Source organism: Athene noctua, chromosome Z (genome assembly GCF_965140245.1).
Source record: "Athene noctua chromosome Z, bAthNoc1.hap1.1, whole genome shotgun sequence".
NCBI classification, from domain to species: Eukaryota; Metazoa; Chordata; class Aves; order Strigiformes; family Strigidae; genus Athene; species Athene noctua.
This window is the reverse complement of record NC_134077.1, coordinates 35,393,323-35,415,601: the sequence shown is the minus strand read 5'-3', so window position 1 is coordinate 35,415,601 and position 22,279 is coordinate 35,393,323.

Sequence of the window (22,279 nt, the reverse complement as noted above, 5' to 3'; positions counted from 1 at the left end):
AGTGATGTTTAAAACCCTAGAGGGGAACTGGTTTCATTTGATTTCTTCTGGTAGATGAGGAAAGAAAATTTTAGGGGTTGCAATCTTCTGTGAAATGTATCCCATACTCTTGAGCTTACATTTTTAATGTGCCTTTCAAACTAAAATGTATTTATACCTTTATTTTAAAATTTTAAAAAATGCATATTTTATGAGAAAATTAATAGCTTTTATATTTTGTTAACTGTTAAGAAATCAGCTAGGATGATGGGAGAAACTATTCATTAAAATAATTCTTTCACACATTTTTATTTCTTTTAAAAAGCTTTATAAACCTAGAATGCACAAACATTTGTATGAAGACTTTCAGAGGTAATTATTTAAAATAGTGTATTTCTGAGTTACTGTCTGCTTTATGTAATGCAAACCACCAACTGTAGGGTAATCCAGCGACAAGCATTGGTAACACGCACTGAGGTAAATACACAAAACTCACTTGCAGGTGACGGGGAGGACCAGAGATCTTTTCCCTTATGTTAGTAAGCATTAAAAATATTTTACGGTTTTCTCAAATAATATTGCTGTTTATAATCTCCTACCTGAATTTCTGTATGAATCTATAAACCCTTGGACTTGTGGCTTCATATGATAATTTGATATAGCGACTAACATAACTATGAGTTTTTCATCTATATTAAACTGGGACTGGTGAAGTTTGAGCACGTCCTCCATCCCCCTCTCCTGGTTAAAATCCCAGGACTTCCCTTGCTGGTCTAATTATTAGAAAATTGCTCTTGCTAGATCACTGCCATGCTTTCAACTCTAGTAAGAATGGGGAAAAAATGTTCACAGCTGAGGTATTTTTAGCCATAGAGTCTGAACAATTTTTTTCTTTTTTTTTTTTTTTTTTTGGGGGGGTGGGGGGGTGGTGAGGGGGTGGGATGGTACAAAGCTTGCTTTTCCTTCCAATTCAAATTTTAAATTTAAACTCAGCTTTTTTTAAAAAAAAAACCTAGCCCTGTTTTCAGTAAAATTTCCACCTAAGGAATGGAATACCTCTTGGAACACCTTTTTGATTTGTCTATTCCTATCTCCTCTGTCCAAAATAATCATGGAAATCTTAATCTTTTTGTGTTAGGCATAATTTCCAAAATCTTTTTTAACCTGTGAATAGTACACAGTCTAGTAGTGAAATATTGTTTCACTGGTGCAGAGCAGGGATACCATTCCTGCAGGATGGTAAATGGAAAACCATTTCTACAGAGACATTTCTTGGTTAAAGGTAGACCATACAGTAGTGATTTTTGCAGGTAAAAATGAGCACTGAATTTTCTCTGATGTAGAGTAAAAAGAAAAAGGGGTTAAGGCAGTTGCAGTCTGAAAGTTTGCTGGTCAAAGCTACATTTTAGTCACCAAAGAATGCTGGAGAGTCAAACTAAATGCTCATTTAGGATAATGAATGAGAAGAATACAGAAGAACTCAACAGATGAACTTGTGGCTTCAAGACTGGTGTTACCACCAGGGCTTCAGATTTTTCAATAATGGGTTGGTATAGAGGACAATAGAACTTTTGGCATTAGATGGGATGCACCTGTCCCAGAGGGGAAAAAAGATATTGAGGCAGGACTTAGCTGGACTCATTGACAGAGCTTTAAGCTAGATTTGAAGGGGGAAGGGGGCAAAACACCATCTCATCTGAAGTGCATGTATACCAATGCACACAGCACGGGTAACAAACAGGAGGAGCTTGAAGCCATGATGCACTAGGAAAATTCTGATCTAGTGATTATCACAGAAACATAGTGGGATGTCTCCCATGAGTGCGCCAATTGATGGCTACAAGCTCTTTAGGAGGGACAGAGAGGGAAGGAGAGGAGGTGGGGTGGCTCTGTATGTTAGAGACTGTTATGATTGCTTTGAGCACAGGTGTAGTGAAGACAGGGTGGAGTGTCTTTGTGCTAGAAAATCGGGGGAAGGCCAACAGGACAGATGTTATAGTAGGAGTCTACTATAGGCCACTGTGCTGGTTTAACTCCTGCCGGGATCGGAGAGCACGTTGCCGTTGCCCCTCCCCCACCCGCGGCCGGTCGGGCTGGAAGTGAGGCACAGACCCGGGCTAAAGTAACAAGGAATTTAATGCAACAGAGTGATAGAACAATCTGAACAACAACAGTAGCAATGATAACAACAATAAACAGCAATAACAGTGAACAAGACAAAAGATATACAGAGAAATACCGCTAAATGGTCAAGGAGCAAGCCCGCCACGTGTATGGCAATCCCCAAAACCAGAAGAAAAAGTAAAAAGGCTCCGCCCCTGGACCTGACGTCAGTATGGTATGAATAACCCGGCTGGAGATCCCTTCCCCCTCTCTCTCTGATGGGGAAAAACTTGACTCTATCCTAGCTGAACCAGGACAGCCACCTCCCAGGACAGAGAGGTGGATGAAATATTCTATAGGTATTTAGGGTAAATCTCACTATCACTGGCCCTTGTTCTTGTGGGTGACTTTAACTTCCTGGACATCTGCTGGAAATACAACACAGCACAGTAACACCTGTCCTGGAGATTCCTTGAATGTGTGGGAGAAAACTTCCTGACACAGCTGGCGAGTGAACTGACCAGAGAAGGTGCCCTGCTGGATCTCCTCTTTGTGAACAGAGAAGGACTGGTGGACGATGTGGTGGTTAGAGGCCGACTAGGGCAAAGCAATCATGAAATAATAGAGTTCTCTATTCTTAGAGAGGCCAGGAAAGGGGATAGCAGGACTGTCGTCCTGGCCCTCTTTCAGAGAACACCACTCTGGCTGAACAGGGACCTTTGGCTGCAACTCAGGGAGGAGAGTTTACAGCTTTTGGAAGAAGGGACTAGACACAATAATTAAAAAGACACTGTGAGGCTATGCAGGGTGGAAATCAGGAGGTCTAAAGTCCCACTGGAAATTAATCTGGCTTCAGCAGTCAAGGATAAAAAGAAATGTTTCTGTAAGTATGTCAATAGCAAAAGGAAGACCAGGGAGAGCCTCCATCCCCTGCTAGACACAGGAGGAAACATGGCAACAAGTGATGAGGAAAAGGCTGAGGTGCTTAATGCCTTCTTTGCCTCAGCCTTTAACAGCAAGACTAGTTGTACTGAGGGAATCCAGCCTCCTCATCCAGAAGACAGACACAGACTGGAAGAACAACCCCCCCCCCCTCAATCCAGGAGGAGACAGTCAGTGATCTGCTGCATCACACAGAGACACACAAGTCTATGGGACCAGATGGGATACACCCGAGGGTGCTGAAGGAGCTGGCTGGGGTGCTCGCCAAGCTGCTTTCCATCATTTAACAGCAGTCCTGGCTGACCGGGGAGGTTCCGACTAACTGGAAATCGGCCAGTTTGATGCTCATATATAAGAAGGGTAGGAAGGATGATCCAGGAAATTACAGGCCTGTCAGCTTGACTTCGGTGCCTGGGAAGCTGATGGTGCAGCTCATCCTGAGTACCATCATACAACACATGCGGGACAACCAGATGCTCAGGCCCAGTCAGCATGGGTTTATGAAAGGCAGGTCCTGCTTGACAAACCTGATCTCCTTCTATGACAGGGTGACCTGCTTATTGGATGAGGGAAAGGCTGTGGATGTTGTCTGTCTTGACTATAGGAAGGCCTCTGACACCATTTCCTACAGCATTCTCCCGGTGAAACCTGTCTGCTTGCGGCTTGGATGGGCACACGCTTCTTTGGGTAAAAAACTGTCTGGATGTCCAGGCCCAAAGAGTTGTGGTAAACGGAGTTAAATCCAGTTGGTGGCCGGTCACGAGCGGTGTCCCCCAGGGCTCGGTTTTGGGGCCACTCCTGTTTAACACCTTTATTGATGATCTAGACGAGGGGATCGAGTGCACCCTCAGTCAGTTTGCAGATGACCCCAAGTTGGGTGGGAGTGTTGATCTGCTCGAGGGTAGGGAGGCTCTGCAGAGAGACCTGGACAGGCTGGAGCCATGGGCTGAGGTCAGCTGGAGGAGTTTCCATAAGGCCAAATGCTGGGGGCTGCCCTTGGGCCACAACAACCCCCAGCAGCGCTACAGGCTTGGGGAGGAGTGGCTGGAGAGCTGCCAGTCAGAGAGGGACCTGGGGGTATCAACATAGCAGTTAGGATATGGTGTAGTTGGGAACTGTCAGTGTTAGGTTAATGGTTGGACTAGATGATCTTCAAGGTCTTTTCCAACCTAGACAATTCTGTGATTCTCTGACTTCATGGGGAGAGCATTGGGTCTGTTAGGAAAAGGCATTCTGGCACCTTTCACATACCACAGCTCCTCCCTCAGTAGCAAATGTTACCAAAGGTATCATCAAAGCTGGGAGGAGGGCAGAGAAACTGATCAGTCTTCCCCAGGAGAGGTAAAACCTTAAGATTGGTACCACTGCTTTAAGCAGGGAAGTGCTCTTCATACGTCTTAAGCTCACTCAGGATGATAGAAGTCTGAATTATTTTTCTAGAGGCTTCAAGATACTATCTCCATATTGTTCTTGTCTTGGCATTGTTTAATTTATGTGTTTACTGTGAACAATATATTGTTATGACTATTCAGCAATGACATTCTGTGTTTATTTCAGCTGTAATGCATGTTGCTAATGAACCTAGTTGCCTTAATTCATAGTGATTAAAAAAAACACATGGATAACAACAGTGTACAGCAAAAGACACAGATGTGTTCATAGTCATCAAATTGCATTGGGTCCCTAGTCTATGGAAACAGAATTTGTACTGGAAGCTTCACCCCACTTGGACAGGTATTTTGAGGAATTCCATGTATTTTTGCAATAATGGGTCAGTGTCTTGAACTTAAAGAGATTTTTGACTGCTTTTCCTGTGTCTGCTGAAAGGCTGACATTATACTATCTTTTCAAAAGAGTTTGGAAGCAAAACCTGTACAAACAAACACATACATAAATATCTGCCTACATGAGAGCTTTGTTACCATGTTAGTCTTACTGATGCCACCTGTGAACTTGGCTTCATTTTTAACTCCACTATAAACCTTGTTTTCAGTATGCCTTCCAAGTAGACATTTAGCAAGAATTATATAGTAATTTTTTTGGTGTTTGCTTAAGGTTATTATAAATAATAAAGGAAAACATATGATAAAGGAAATCCAGGTTTGTACCTTGCCTATATGGTTTCATCTACCTCTTCTGCTGAGATATGTCTTTGGCCAGCCAAGACATGTATTTTGCACTATATCTGAAGAACAGGTTCTTAACTTAATTGAAATATCAAAAAATCCCTTTTCTGTTATGAGTTTCTGACTTGGATAAAACTGTAATCAGAACAATGCCTTTTTTATGGTACTATTGCCATGAATTGGTGTCTTATTGACTGAATAATAAAAGAAACTGGTTGAACTTTTTATTTGGAAAAATACTCATTTGCTGTTACCCTGTTTTTAGAGATAAAATTCTTCACATATCAGTCACATCTAGCGTGAATGTAACATCTATTGGCCAATAAATACCATCAGTTAATACCTTTCAGATGTAGTCTCTGAATTCTTTAGTATATATAGGAATAAGTATTCACTGTTAACTTTGTGTTATGAGTCACATAAATCACAGTTTAGTTTTCTTTGGTAGACTGAAACTTTTACAAACCACACCAAAACAGACAGCTGGTTTAAGTATTGAGATGAATACTTATTCTGCTAGGATTCAGATACTTCCACAGTTGCCTACACTTTCACAAATAAAGAGTAACAGGACACCACAAATCATTTTACGCTAAGATCTAATATTTTTCAGATAAATCTTGACAGATTTATATTAAAGGTATAGAAAGCAAAGAGATCTGTATTAATTTGCTTGAGAACAGAGAAAAAAATGGCCACTAATGCTAAGTTTCAAATGGGAAGACAAGGTTAGTCGAGCTCCTAAACTCACGTGTGCATACAGGCTGTGCTTTGATTCTGTGTTACAATTCCTTTTTCCATGCCCCAGTTCTGTACAAAGGACATTAGGATGTGGAGGCTAAAAAGGAGCTGCAGCGTGACTTGGCAGGCTCACCACCCTGGGGTTCATGCTCAAGACTGTTCAGTACCATGCCCTGCAGTTTGGACAGAGGAAGTTTATCAGCTTGAATTATCTAAACTACACATCTGTACTCTAGTATGGAAGGAACATTTGCCTCTCACACAACTTCTGTTTGGTCATCAGCACAGCTATCAAAGGGAAATTAATTTGTTTTTTCTCCTCCAGCAAAATTTTGGAAGTTACCACAACTGAATGCAAAACCCTAGCTACTTGTGAGAAGATAAAGAGGACTTCTAGACTGCAACCAAGAATATAGCCTTCACTGTCAGGATTATGTTCAAGGGTCCTTCCTGTGCCTGCTTTACCTGTCAGACAACTGTGATAGAGGGTTCTCCAACAGGAGATAATCCCTAGGGACCTCTGTACTGAAACTGTAAACAATAACAAAACTAAATAAACAGGCAAAGGTGACTGTGTTCTGACACCTTCTAAAATTAATTTACTACATTTAGATCAATTAATACAGCCCAGAAAAAAATGTATAGGACTTTTTAGGGAATTGGAGAGAAGGCTGGTCCTGGGCCACTTAAGATTTTGCTCTCTACAGAAACCAAACTGGGAGGAGTGTTGAAGGCACAGAAAAAAAAAAAAATAAAAATTATGTACTGCTTGTTTGCACTGTCACATTGGGAATTGAGTTAATCGAGGTTATTGTGGAGGTTGGTTTATTTGCCATTTACCATTTAATTCTTGCTACATTTTCCAAGCAGGAGTTCCTTTCTCTTTTTTGCCACTGAAATTTTAGTTAGGTCTCTACCTTGGTGTAGGTAAGTGATATGAAAAAATCTTGATTTCTGAAACTGTGGCTGGGAACTCAGTTTTAAGGTATTTGTCGAACTGTGAACATATGTACCTTTTGTAAACATCTGTATTAGTAGTCTAAGCTACTACTGCCCTCCAGCTGCTTGTTACTTCCACTCTGCTATGGGCTCTTGCTCACGCAGCTGGGCTGATAGACTTTCTTAGTCTGCTCCCTGCAATAGCAGCAGAATTAACAGGTTTGACATGACTTGATTGATATGACTTGAATCAGATAAAAATGCACATGAACTGCTCTGTTCATGGAGCTTTTTGGTCAGTAACCTTCAGAAGAAAGGAACCATAAGTAACAGTGTAACAGTGTTGCAATGTCATATGTCACTGCAGCTGGATCTGGAAGAAAGCCTCTGGCCTCGGAATTTGTATTTAAAGAAGATTGAAATTCTTTGAATCTAATCTTTAATGTGGTTGATATTGCTTGACATAAAGACCACTGATATGAATACTGTTTGACCATACCAAATAAGCAGACCAAGAAGTAAGCAAACACCACCAGTACTCAATCACCCCATATGTAGTCCTTCCCAGTAACTGCTCAGGCATTTTGCCAGGGCAGTGTTAAAAAGCTGTATGCAGCAGGCCATGGCCTGATCTGTCACAAGTAACTGACAGTCACCAAGGTTACAAATCTAGCATTTTTTAAAAGCAGAAATTCACTTTTTAGATAAACCATGCCTGTGAAGTGGATACTGAAAATCACCCACATGGGAATCTCCTGTTGCATGACATACAAAAAGAGGATGTTTTCTTAGAAGACAGTATTCTAGTTTTATCACACATTCTAACTGCAATAACAGATTTTTTTTGTTAGAAATCTGCTAGGGAAGAAAAAGACTCTGTTACTTTCAGACATAATTCTCTGTAACTTTCAAGCCACCATACCCTTTCTAAATTATGCTTGCAATAGTCTTGGGCAGAATAAAGGAAATGAAGTGCAAACTTGAGTTATTTCTTATCTCAGGGTATTGCATCTCAGACTCGCAGAACTCCATTGAAGGTGGCCTAATAAAGCCTTTAAGTCATATAGAATTACCTATTTCATACTTGCAGCTGTGTTAAGAGATTGTCAAACTGCTCATTACTAACCTCTTCTAGGGAAGGGTATCCTAGAAACTAAGACAACAAGCTTCAATAAACTATCTCAAAACTGAAAGTTTCAGTAGGGGAGTGGCATGAGAGACACTAGCCTTTGTTACTTGATAGCTGTTCTTGGTAAGGCCACATAAATTTTAGTTTGGTTTTTTTTTTTCTTTTGTTGTTTTCTGGTAGGAGCTAGGAATTTAGATTGTGGTGATTAGCTGAGAGCAATGGAATTAGAAGAGAGAGAAATATGCCAGATTAGCAACAGCTTTTTAGTGAACAGACTTCAACTACATGTACACATTCATTGATACATCTACAGTGGACCTACTGCAAAGAAAAATTTGATTTGTGTAAGAGAATGAGAGTCAAACACTCATAAATACTAGCCAAAGTGCTTGCTGGCCAGGTTATCTAACCCTTCCGTTGGTGAGGCAAGAATATTAGAATTTAAATATATAATGGATTTTTTTGAAAATTACTCACTGACGTTTGTAAAAACATTTCCAAGACACAGTGTACTACACATTCTAAGTGCTTTTATTTTGTAGACTTTTGATCCTCAGCAAAATATTGTATTATTTTATTGTTTCAGTGCATCTTCTCACTACTTTACCACACCTCAGTTGAAAAAAAGACCTAAATGTCAAATATTTTCAAAATAGAAAAAATAAGGAAAACACAGATAAGGAAGGGGTTGTCAGACCCTTACAACTACTATTAGAAAGCCAGGGTAAAGTCCTTGTCCTACTACTGACTGGTTATTCTAATTTACAAGAAGGACAAGAGGGAGGACCCAGGGAACTACAGACCTGTTATTCTAACTTTAGTTCTTGGAAAAAATTGTGGAGATCATACTGGAGGTACCATTGAAGGGCACTTAAAGACCAATGCAATCATCAGGCACACTCAACATGGGTTTGCAAAGAGAAAGCCCTGTTTAACTAATTTGATATCCTTCTATGATAAGGTCACCTGCCTTGTGGGTGAAGGGAAGGTAGTGGATGTACTGTATATGATTTTAATAAGACCTTTGATACTGTCCCTCACAGCATTTTTCTGGACAAATTGTCCAACTGTAGAGTGAGCAGGTACACGATGCACGGGGTGAAGAACTAGCAGAAAGGCAGACCTCAGTAGGACTACATCTGGCTGCTCGTTGGTGACAAGTCACCAAGACGTATTCCTCAGGGCTCAATCCTAGGGCCAGTTCTGTTCAATATATTTGTCAATCATCTGAATGCAGGAGTTGAATGCACCATTAAAAAGTTTGGGGATAATGCCAAACTGGGGAGGTGCTGTTGACTCTCTCAAGGGACAAGAGACCTTGGAGAGGTATCTAGATAGAATGGAACATTGGAAAATCATCACTGACATGGAATTTAACAGGAATAAATGCCAGATTCTGCACCTAGGATGGAGTAACTGGACACAAGTATAAATTGGGAGAGGAGTGGATGGAGAGCAGCCCAGTAGAAAGGGTCTGGTTGACAGCAAGCTCAACATCAATCAGCCACATGCCCTGGCAGCCAAGAGGGCAAACCTCTTCATCCTGGGGTGCATCAAACACAGTGTAGGCAGCTGGTAAGAAGAGGTGATTATCCTTCTGTATTCAGCATTAGTGCGGCCTCACCTTGGGTGCTGTGTGTGGTTCTGGGCCCCACAATTTAAGAAGATTGTGAAGGTCCTTGAATGAGTCCTGAGGAGGGCAGCAAAGCTGGTGGAAGGGTTGGAAGGAATAACCTGTGAGGAGTGGTTAAGGGCTCTGGATTTGTCTAGTTTGGATAAAAGGAGGCTGAGGGGTGACCTCACTGCTCTCTACAGCTTCCTGAGGAGGGGAAGTGGAGAGGGAGGTGCTGATTGCTTCTTCCTGGTATGCAGTGACAGAATGCTAGCAGATAATTCAAATCTGTGCCAGGGGAGGTTCAGACAGGACATTAGGAGGCATTTCTGTACCAAGAGGGTGATCAGACACTGGAACAGGCTTCCCAGAGAGGTGGGTGATGCCTCAAGCCTGTCAGTGTTTAAGAGGCATTTGGACAATGCCTTTAATAACATGATTTAACTTTTGGTGAGCCCTGAAGTAGTCAGGTAGTTGTACTAGGCGATTGTTATAGGTCCTTTCCAACTGAAAATACTCTATTCTCTTCTATTCCATATTGTATTCAAAAAAAAGGTCTTTCTTCAGCAAGGATATGATTTTTGCTCAGTTACAGCCAGCCAGTTTAATAAAGCATTCTCAACTTTTTTTTAATTCACCAACAGTGTTCTTCAGCCATTCTGTGAAATTTACCAGCATATTTATTATGCCTACGCTTTGTCTGTAAAGACTCCAGAGTGTCTTGGCTTTATAAACCTCTTGCTTTACTCTGTCTTTTAGCTAGGATTTTCTGTCTGTGGCTAGTATTTTACACTTTGGATGACAATTCTCTGTATCTGTGGATCATGTGTGTTGTTTTTGTCATATTCCTGCAATCAAGACCCTGGACTGTCAGAGGTGCTTTATTAAATCCCCTCATGGTGATTCTTGCATTAATAGTGTACAAATATAAATTCACTAATGAAAAATAGTGAACATCAGATATGACTCATTTAACACATGTGTGCAAGAATATTTTGGTTTGTTTGGACTGCACAGATGTCTAAAGTCTAAAAGTGCAAGAACTACATTAAGTGAAAAATTGTCCTCCTTTATTAATCCAGACAAGACATTCTTTAATGTTCCTCACCAGAATAAAATCCGAGCTGAATCAGAGGCTGAATTCACAAAAGGTGAAATGTATTAGAAGCTAAACAGTTCAGAAAAAACACATTCTGACAGCAGTTCCTAGCTCTGCCTATGGGGAGTTACATCCCTGGCTCACTAAACACAGAAGCAATTGACACCAATGATCTGACCAGACATTCCTTTCTCAGTGTTTGTCTGTGTTCTCAGCTCCCCAGGCTGCTCTGCTGTGCCTTGGAGCATCTGGAGGAATGAAGCCAGTGTCCCAGCCTGTGCTTCTAGTTCAGCTCTTGTTTTGCCAATTATTAGGCCTAGCATAAAGGACACAGCCAGCATAAAGATGAACCAATAACCAAATTGTATTTGATACAAAAGGGTCGGTACATGGGTGAGTGCTGGGGGTACAGACAAATCAGTCAGATTATACATAATTGACATCAATCCCACTGACCCCAACAATGACACCGCAGGACCAAAAAAGGGTGGGATAAATGGTGAAACGCAGTCTCCCATAGAAGGGACAGGAGACAACCAAGTCAACAAGCCAAATACATAAGACCAAGGAAGCCACATACTGAATCTCTACACAGCCCACATTTACAAAAGCCAGACCTGACTAGAGCCCAGTCCCAGGGAGGCAGGAGGTCCTTCCCCAACAGGGAACTCTGCACAGGGCATCCACCTCACAGACAGACACTGCCCCTGCCTGCAAGTGGTCCCAGCTTTTACCCCTAAGTGGGACACCTGACCCTTTTTTACTTAATGCAGACCCTGGGGCTCATTTACCTCATGGCTCTCCCTGCCAGGCCGGCCGCACCCTGGAGGGAAGCCTAAGGGCAAACTCACCCCCCCTTGTGAAGGGCTGTGGGAATCACCCATATGTCAACCTTAATTTGGGGCTTGGGGTTGAAACCCCAGCATTTCAGCTCTGCAGAAAGAGCCATGGCAGCTAGCACTGGGAGTCGAGAGAAAACATGCCCTAGGTAGCAATGCCTTGATGCGTAAAGGTAAATGAGGATGTGTCATCAGGGCTACCAATGGGAAGTGAAAGGGTACAGGATGTTGGAACATAGATTGCGGTCTTTGTGGGACATGCAGTAGCTGAGTGGAGATAGATAAGGACTTGGATCAAACACCTGGTTTTGAGAGGTGGGGAATGAAGTAGAAGGTAGGAGGATGAATGAAGTTGTCCATAGGACCATGTCTTTCTCCCTCTGTGTGTGAATCTCCATTAAGCCAAGATCTATTAGTGTTTCATACCCAAGATTTTTCCTCATTCTGTCTTTTTCCTTCCTTCCTCATATATTGACTCTGGAGGAAGTTCACATTCCATGCTCTTACAGAAACTTCAAAATGAGCTTTAATCTCATTTGTTGCAATGGCTTTTATGACAGGTAGGAATTATCATAATATAGTGTACCCTAAAAACACTGTCTTTTGGTCTTAGCTTGCTTTCAGTGCAGAGAGAACCCTTTCAGCACATTTAAATAACTCCAAACTCCATTTACAATGCTTCAAGCAGAACAATATCCAATCTCTAACTTTTGACTGGATTTGTCTTATCTCTCAAGTGTGCAAAGTTTGGTACCTCTACTAAGGACTATTATCTACTAAGGACTATTATCTGAAATTATTTTGGTTAGAGTCAGGTCTTCTGCTAAGTAAGGTGTGCTGGTTTAGGCCCTGCCAGGACCGGAGACGACGTTGCCATTGTCCCTCCCCGACCCTTGGACCAAGTAAGTCACAAACCCCGGGGTTGAAATAAGGCGAAATTTAATACAACTGTGTAATAAACAACCTGAACAACAACAATAGCAATAATAACAAAAATAAACAGTAATAACAGTAAACAAGACAAAAGATATACAGAGAAATACCGCAGTGAACACAGCCAGTCCGTCGGGCGTGCTTCCAGTGATGAAAGCCACAAAGGAAAGCTTCCCACACTGCCGTGCCGGACCTGACATCGGCATGGTATGAATAACCCGGCTGGAGATCCCTTCCCCCTTCTCTGATGGGGAAACTTAACCCTATCCTAGCTGAACCAGGACATAATCCACCCCTTTATTCTATACCATCTGCGTCACGCCCAGCTGCCATTTAGCAGTTAACAATAACAAAACAACAATTAACAAAGGCACAGCATAATTCACAGCATGTTCTCACTCAGAATCAAGTCCCCCTGTGGTACGTATCAGACCTCTCCATTGTCGTGTATCACCCACCAGGTACACCCAGGTCCTTGAGCAAAAGCAATCCCATGGATGGGTTTGCCTTTACCTTTGCCTGGTACAGGACTAAACCAGAACATTTTTCTCAATATATTCCTCATGCACACCACAGGGACTTTATCCCCATCTACAGCATGTGTAAGTCTTGACTGAGCTGGGCCAGCTCGACTGGCAGATCCTCTTCTGTTGACTAGCCAGGTGGCCTTTGCTAGAAGTATGTCCCAGTCTTTGAAGGTCCCACCTCCCAGTGCTTTCAATGTGGTTTTTAACAGTCCATTGTAGCGCTCGATCTTCCCAGAGGCTGGTGCGTGGTAGGGGATATGGTAGACCCACTCCATGCCGTGTTCTTCTGCCCAGGCATTTATGAGGTTGTTTCGGAAGTGGGTCCCGTTGTCTGACTCAATTCTCTCTGGGGTGCCGTGTCACCACAGGACTTGGGTTTCAAGGCCCAGGATGGTGTTTCGGGCAGTGGCGTGGGGTGCTGGGTAAGTTTCCAGCCATCCAGTGGTTACTTCCACCATTGTGAGCACGTGGCGCTTCCTGTGGTGGGTCTGTGGCAGTGTGATGTAGTCGATCTGCCAGGCCTCTCCATATCTATATTTCAGCCATCGCTCTCCATTTCACTGGGGCTTCACCCGCTTGGCATGTTTGATTGCAGCACACGTCTCACATCCGTGGATGATCTCGGCAATGGTGTCAATGGTGAGGTCCACCCCTCGATCTTGAGCCCACCTGTATGTTGCATCTCTACCTTGGTGGCCCGAGGTCTCGTGGGCCCACCAAGCTATGAACAGTTCACCTTTGCGCTGCCAGTCCAAGTCCACCTGAGCCACTCTAAACTTAGCAGCTTGGTCTGCCTGCTGGTTGTGTCAATGTTCATCAGTGGCCCGACTCTTGGGTACATGGGCATCCACATGGCGCACCTTCACAACGAGGTTTTCCACACGGGCTGCAATGTCCTGCCATACTTCAGCAGCCCAGACGGTTTTGCCCTTATGTTGCCAGTTGCTCTGTGTCCGTTGCTGCAACCATTTCCACAGGGTATTCGCCACCGCCCACGAGTCGGTGTAGAGGTAGAGCCTCGGCCACTTTTCCCACTCAGCAATATCCAAAGCAAGCTGGCTGGCTTTCACCTCTGCAAACTGGCTCGATTCACCCTGTCCCTCAGCAGCTTCAGTGACCCGTCGTGTGGGACTCCACACAGCAGCCTTCCATCGTCGATGTTTTCCTGTTGGGATCCTAGAGGACTTTCTGAGAGAGAATGGACATGTAAGCAATTCTGCGTGAGAACAAGACTGATAAGAGCCTCAGCCAAGCAAGAATGCGATAAGGATGTGACCCTGAATGACGGGGGAGAAACTCAACGAGACAAACAACCCCCGGAAGGGGTTGGGACGGAAGAGGAAGTTCCACAAGGCAGGAAGCCTGGCAAGGCTGATGTGGCACTTTTTATCCAATCCTAAGAAGGTTTAAAGCGCGGGCTAAGTTAACTGTCCAGTCTTGAGGACTTGTACTGCATGTTACTCACGTGTGCGGGAGAACATTATAAAAGGGCTTTCTTAGTTGTAATAAATGGGCATTGCTTGGCCACATTGGTTGTGTGCGTGCTCAGCTCTCCCGCAAGTGGCGTCCCTGCGTGGGGCCCTCAAGATGGGCACAAAGTCTTCACTGAGGAGGACTCGTTGGAGTGCAATCTGAGGGGGAGAAAGCCAGTCGACATATCCAGACACTGCCCCGGTGTCTGAAGGTGAGAAGCAGCGGGCTGTAACTTTAAAAGGGAGAGACAGAGGGAGAGATTGAAGATAAAAGATCCGTGAAAGGCAGAGGCCGGGGAGGAATGGGGGCTACCCTTGCCAAGGACGAACAGGCAGTGGTGAAACTCCTCCAGTGTATCCTCTCTATGAGGGGGAAAAAATAGAAGTTCTCTCTGGAAAGTTTAAGATCGAGAAAAGGGACTTATATCTACCTGGGAATCTATAGGGAAACAGCTTTGGGATTCGATCAGTGATGGAGGAAGGTCAGCAAAAGAAGTGAGCAGCTATAGCACAGTCTGGAAAAAAATCCGAGAGACTTTAAGGATCGCAGCGGCACCTCATTCTGACAATTCGCCTCCGATGCCGGCGCCCCTAGCGGCTCCCGTCGCCTTAGCTCAGAGAAAAAATCTTTTCACCTCATCGATTGCACAACCGGGTCCGCGGCGGGCAGCGGGGGCTGAACCGAGAGCTGCGCGGCCGGGAGCTGAGCACACCCGAAGGGCACCTGATGCCGTCAGGAGGAGAATGAGGCGGCACCGGGGGAGTCCGCGGGGTCCGGCAGTGGGCGGGGCGCAGTATGGAGTTGGCGGCGGCGGCCCGGGGCCCCCCCGAGCCCCCCCGCCGCGGAGGGACCGCCTGCGGCCCAGCCCGGCACCGCGCTCGGACCCCCGCCCGCCTCCGACAAAAGCTGCAGGGTTTTTTCACAGAGAAGGTGCTGACGCTGTCATGCAGCAATGGCTTTAAATAGTCTTAATGATGTTTGCAAGACTAGTATTTCTCATTCTATGTTGTGTCAGTAGTAAGTGTAAGGGGCCTCTTTGTGTGGTTGTGTGACTGTTCCGTGTGTGTGAGACGCAGCCCAGCTGCAGCGAGTCATCGGTGCTGCTGTCTGTTTGGGCTCAGTGTTTTAAGTGTTACACGTAAAATACCTCCTCTAACGGGAGGCAGTAATTCTGTGCTAACTGTTGTCTTGAATTTAGGTGCGTGCTCTGCGGGGAGAGTGCACCTCTGTACCATCTGCCCGACGGAAATATTGTCAAAAGATCTTCTACAATCTTACATGCGTCATAGATGCTGGTTATGAAGAGGAAAATCAGAATTATGGCCTGAACCCCTGTGTTCTGTAACAAAAGGGTCAAAAATTGTTCAGCTTGCTTATTTTACTGTGGCTCCCCCTAACAGTATGCCAAGAAGCCGCAATTACTCAGGATTTGGATCATCAGGTACCCCTTAAATATTTTGGGCTCAGACAGTGACACAAGATTGACTTCTAGTAAAATGTACTCTCACTAAAGCTAAAGCGTCTGTTACAACAACAAAAAAGGGGAGATGCACAGTGTCAATCTACACCTCACGAAAGGCTAAATAAGGCATTACATGTCATGAACCTTTTAAAGATTCCCCTGTCTCAGAGGTGCCACCAATATTGTGTCATTTCTCGTCACAGATACCAGATCAACAAGAAGTCCAAAGCAAAGCTCAAGTGTTAACAAAAACCTAGAAAGGGGTAACTGGGAAGGACCATTTCCTTTAATAACCTGGGGAAGAGGTTATGCTTGTGTCTTCACAGGTCACAGTCCCTGGTGATTACTGGCAAGGTGTGTGCAACCATACCTGAGGTGTGAGAGGCAGCCAGCACTCGGGAGCCAGCTGTGGGTGCTGTGGGTGCCCCTGTACCAACAGTTTGTGATCTCTTCGACTGATAATTTAAGCAGAATGTCTAGGTAACGTTTGGTACTGCAACAGAACAAACTACACTACAGTTGCCAATTCTTTTAAGAGAAAATGCTAACAGTAATTGCAGCTCCTTAATGAGATATATAGGCTTACTAGTCACTAGTAAAAGATGTAGTTTAGATAGAATATAGTTATTAAAAAGGATGAAATGCTGTAAGAATGTGTGTATTCAACTTTCTTTGTTTAGCAATATTAAGAATTAAGAACTCAAGTGTTTAACATTTCTAGAAACTCCCTTGGTTTTTCCCCCTGGAGTGCCGGCCAGGCTCAGGGTGGAACCCAACAGGAGGATGAAATCAGATGTTTCTGCTCAAAGAAAAGTGCCAGTTATTTTGGCCTGTTGATTTAGAGGCTAATCGTGCTTGCAGAGACTTTGGATGCCTCACCTATGGGTGGACGCATCGCGTAGGATTTCCAGTTTGCGAGGAAGGGCACTCTGAATTCTCGCTGTATCCAGGGTTCCCTAGCAATTGCGGATCTGAATGTTAGTACTTCTATTAATTAAGTGTGCTACTCTGTCTTTTCCTTAGTGTTTATTTTTGTAGTATTTAGTCATATCCCTTAATTATGGGTAGTGAAATTAGCCTACTCTTTTTAACTAGTAATTGTATCTGCTGTATTCTTTTAGGCTTCTGTGGAACTATTCTGTGTGCTGTGTTTTTGAAGTTTGTCTAAGCCCTGATTGATACAGCTCTCAAGTCTTGCAGGCTCCGCAGCAAAACAAAGAAAGGGAGATCTGGAATGCATCAGCCTTACGCAACTCGGACACATGGTTGGTATAATCAGACAGTCTAGCTAGGATGGCAAAATGTGACTCCTTCAGCAGTACCAGTAGATGACACTTGGTTTTGTAGTGATGCTTACGTGATGAGTTTACATCTTGAAGAAGGAAGAGTACTTAATAATGATTCGGCTAAAAGTTTACCAATTACTAGATGGTTAAAGGATTTGGTTTTATATTGAATAACAGTTTTGATTGTCATTGTAATCTTTTAATGATGTTAAGCTGTGTGTGGAAGTGTTTTGTGAAAACGATGGACCGAACAATAAAAGGGGTCTACATCTCTCAAAAACAAAAAGAGGGATTCGTGGAATGGTTAGAAAACAATGGACATGTATGAGCGATCCAGACTGAGTGACATCACTGTAACAACAGGCTGTAGCTAGTGTGAAGAACACCTGCAAAGCCAAGGGGCTGAGAAACTGCGTGCATAGCAAGAAGATAAGGAAGCTGAACCGTTGAAAACAAGATGTTTGCTTAGCAGGAGAATGGCACGTGGACACCACAACCTTCTAGCAATGTCAGCTCATTATGAGTCTTAACAAAATTGTGATTGAACCACAAGAGTTAGATTTGTTAGGTTCTATGCCACCCAGCTTTGGTGCAGTAGTGTTTAAAGGGAGTGGGAAAATGGCTGCCTTATTAGTTAATTCTAATGTACCCCTGACTGTCAGCCGAACAGTGTCACCAAGCAACCCTTCAATATACTGGGAACCAACCTGGCGATTACTGTCCCCCAAAAGTCGGTATTCCAATGTTTGGGGCAATAACACGTGGGATTACGTTTACATGACCACACCTTCTTGATCTGTGGGGACAGAGCGTGACCTGGAATTCCTTCCAAACCAATAGGGGGCCCATGTTATTTAGGAAAGTTAACTATGTTTAAGCCAACCATGATAGATCTTTTTAACAGAACGTTGTTTAATTACACAAAATGCCATTGGTCCAAACAACAAGTGTTCCAGCTAGGACCTAGATGTAATGATCGAGTGCAATTTTGGAATAACCCTACAAATATTATTGCTTCCCTAGTGTCTCCAGTTGGGACCAAAAAGGCATTACAACTAGTCACTTGTCTTGCATGTTGGAGTGCTAAACAAATGAACTTGACTTCAAATATAATAGATGATTTGGCTATGGATGTCAAGAGTCTTAGACATACTGTACTTCAAGATAGGGCTGCCATTGATTTTCTGCTTTTAGCACAAGGGCATGGGTGTGAAAAGTTTGAAGGAATGCGCTGTATGGATTTATCTGACCCTTTGATATCTATCTATGAGAATCTGAGAAAACTGAAAGATAACATGAAGAAGTTAACTGTTGTAACATCACCCTTATCAGAATTATTTGCTTCATTGGGAATCACAGGATGGTTGAAGGAATTGTTATAAAAGGGAATTGTTGTAATTCTTGTAGTTACCATGCTTGCTGTTATTTTGCCATGCTTAGTTTCCTGTGTTAGACATTCGGTACAAAAGGCCCTGCAAGAAATCTGGATTGCTCAAAAACAAAAAGAGGGATATGTTGGGATTCTAGAGGGCTTTCTGCGAGAGAATGGACATGTGAGCAATCCTGCGTGAGAACAAGACTGATAAGAGCCTCAGCCAAGCAAGAATGCGATAAGGATGTGACCCTGAATGAGGGAGGAGAAACTCAACGAGACAAACAACCCCCGGAAGGGGTTGGGACGGAAGAGGAAGTTCCACAAGGCAGGAAGCCTGGCAAGGCTGATGTGGCACTTTTTATCCAATCCTAAGAAGGTTTAAAGCGCGGGCTAAGTTAACTGTCCAGTCTTGAGGACTTGTACTGCATGTTACTCACGTGTGCGGGAGAACATTATAAAAGGGCTTTCTTAGTTGTAATAAACGGGCATTGCTTGACCACATTGGTCGTGTGCGTGCTCAGCTCTCCTGCATTTTCCCACAATACGACAAGACCCATCAGTGAACAGGGCATATCACTTCTCCTCATCCGGCAGCTCGTTATATGGTGGGGCCTCCTTAGCACGTGTCACCTCCTGTTCTGGTGACATCCCGGAATCTTTGCTCTCTAGCCAGTTCGTAATCACCTCTAGTATCCCTGGGCGGCTGGGGTTCCCTATTCGAGCCCGTTGTGTTATCAAAGCAACCAATTTACTCCACGTGGCATCTGTTGCATGATGTCTAGAGTGCAGAGGACAGAGGAAGCAAGCAGTTGATTCAATGTGAATGATAGAGCAAGCTTCAACTTTATTGAAAGAAATCACACCTTATATGAGCACTCAACAATAATCATGCATACTACTCACAAATCTATTGGATACATGTAAAAGGCTACATTATAATATCCCAGCCCCTTGTGGCATTTCAGGTATGTCACAACATCTTCCCTCTTCTGGCCTGCCTTTTTTCCCAAGGTTGTTTACCATGACACTCAAGGCCATTGTATACCTCAGTTTCTCTCTTTGTTAACATAACAGTCCTTTGTTAGCATAAATGTACCCTGGTTTTTTTTCCTTTGTTTACCTTAGATGGCTGCAATCAGCTCCTGCAGAGACCCATGGCCTTGCTCTCTGCAAGCCGTTCTCCAACAGTAGAGGAAGCCTTTCCTTTGAACATCCATCCCGGCACTGGCAGTCGAGGTGCCAGGAGGAGCTGTGTTTCAGTGCCAACTACTTCTGAGGCAGCCCAAACTCCTTCGTACGCTGCCAGTATCTCCTTCTCAGTTGGTGTATAATTAGCTTCAGAGCCTTTGTATCCACGGCTCCAAAAGCCTAGAGGTCAGCCTCGGGTTTCCCCAGGTGCTCTCTGCCAGAGGCTCCAGGTACGGCCATTCTCCCCGGCTGCGGTGTAGAGCATGTTCTTAACCTCCTGCCCTTCCTGGACTGGCCCGAGGGCTACTGCCTGGGCAATCTCCCGCTTAATTTGTTCAAAAGATTGTTGTTGCTCAGGGCCCCATTCAAAATCGTTCTTCTTACGGGTTACGTGGTAGAGAGGGATCACAATCAGGCTGTAGTTCGGGATGTGCATCCTCCAGAACGCCACAGCGCCCAGGAAAGACTGAGTCTCCTTTTTAGAGGTTGGTGGGGCCATGGCTGTTATCTTGTTTATCACCTCCACTGGGATGTGGCGACGCCCATCTTGCCATTTTATTCCTAGGAACTGAGTTTCCCTTGCAGGCCCCTTAACTTTCTTTTGCTTAATGGCAAAGCCGGCCTTCAGGAGGATTTCAATTATCTTCTTCCCTTTCTCAAAGACCTCCTCGGCTGTGTCCCCCCATACAATGATGTCATCAATGTACTGCAGGTGTTCTGGAGCCCCACATTTCTCCAGTGCAGTATGGACCAGTCCATGGCAAATGGTGGAGCTGTGGTTCCACCCCTGGGGCAATCGATTCCAGGTGTACTGGATGCCTCTCCAAGTGAACGCAAATTGTGGCCTGCACTCTGGCGCTATCGGAATGGAGAAGAACGCGTTAGCAATGTCAATTGTGGCGTACCACTTGGCTGCCTTCGACTCCAGTTCATAATGGAGCTCTAGCGTGTCCAGCACTGCAGCACTCATCGCTGGAATAACTTCATTCAGGCCACGGTAGCCCACAGTTAGCCTCCATTCGCCATTAGGCTTTCTCACTGGCCATATAGGGCTGTTGAAGGGTGAGTGAGTTTTGCTGATCACCTTCTGGCTTTCTAGTTGACGGATCAGCTGATGGATGGGGACCAGGGAATCTCGGTTCATGCGGTACTGCCGCCAGTGCACCGTCCTGGTAGCAATCGGCACTCGCTGCTCCTCAACCTTAAGCCGCCCCACCACTGAGGGATCCTCTGAGAGGCCGGGTAAGGTGGACAACTGTTCAACCTCCTCCAGGGCAGCTACACCAAAAGCCCACTGGTACCCTTTTTTGTCTCTGAAGTACCCTCTCCTGAGATAGTCTATGCCCAGGATGCACGGGGCATCTGGGCCAGTCACAATGGGGTGCTTATGCCAGTCCTTCCCAGTCAGGCTCACTTCAGCTTCCAGTAGGGTCAGCTGTTGGGATCCCCCTGTCACTCCGGAGATGCAGATGGATTCAACCCCACTGCAGCTCGATGGCATCAGGGTGCACTGTGCACCAGTGTCCACCAAAGCCTGATATTCTTGTGGGTCTGATGTGCCAGGCCATCGGATCCACACTGTCCAGTGAATCCGATTATCCCTTTCCTCCACCTGGCTGGAGGCAGGGCCCCTCTATTCCTGCTCATCATCACTCCCTTCTTGCAAGAATGATTTACTGGTCCCCTGAAGAGGGTCAGACATAATGTTCACCATTCTATTCTGTCTGGGTGATTTCTGACTGGACACTGGAGCTGCGCTTTTCTTGGTGGACTCCCCTTTCGTGATGGTCTTCCCTTTCAGCTGCTCTACTCGTGCAGCTAGGGCGGCAGTGGGCTGTCCATCCCACCTCCTCATGTTTTCTCCATGGTCGCGGAGGAAATACCACAGGGTGCCTCGTGGTGTGTGCCTTCTGCTGCCTTTCTTTTGGGTGGGGAAACGTTTACTTCTAATGGCTGAGACATCAGCCTGTGCAGGTGGAATGTAGGACATGTCCTCTTCCATTTTCTGGACCCTCTGAGACAGTTCCTCCACAGCTGAGACCCAGGAATGTTGAGATGAAGGGAGATTTCCCTCCTATTGCCGGAGCTTGCCAATCACTCCATCCACTGTCAGAGTGTGGGTGTCTGCCCACCAGGACACTATTGCCAATGCTTTCGAGTGTGCTTCTGGTGCACTCTTCAGGAACTTTTGCCACATCAGGTGTGTGCAGGGGGCCTGATCTGGGTCCATGGGTGACTGCTCATCATTCAGATCACCATAGATCATCTCAAACACAGCCAGTTCCCTGAGGTTCTGGATGCCTTTCTCAGGGGTGGTCCATTTGCCTAGCTGACATAGGATATCATCCTTGTAGGGGTGCCTCTCCCTTACACTGAGCAGGAGTCGCTTCCAAAGGCTGAGGGTTTGAGTCTGTTTCCCTATTTCCCTAACAATGCCAGCCTCCTTGGCCAAAGATCCCAGCTGCTTGGCCTCTCTCCCCTCCATTTCAAAAGCACTGGCTCCATTGTCCCAGCATTGGAGCAGCC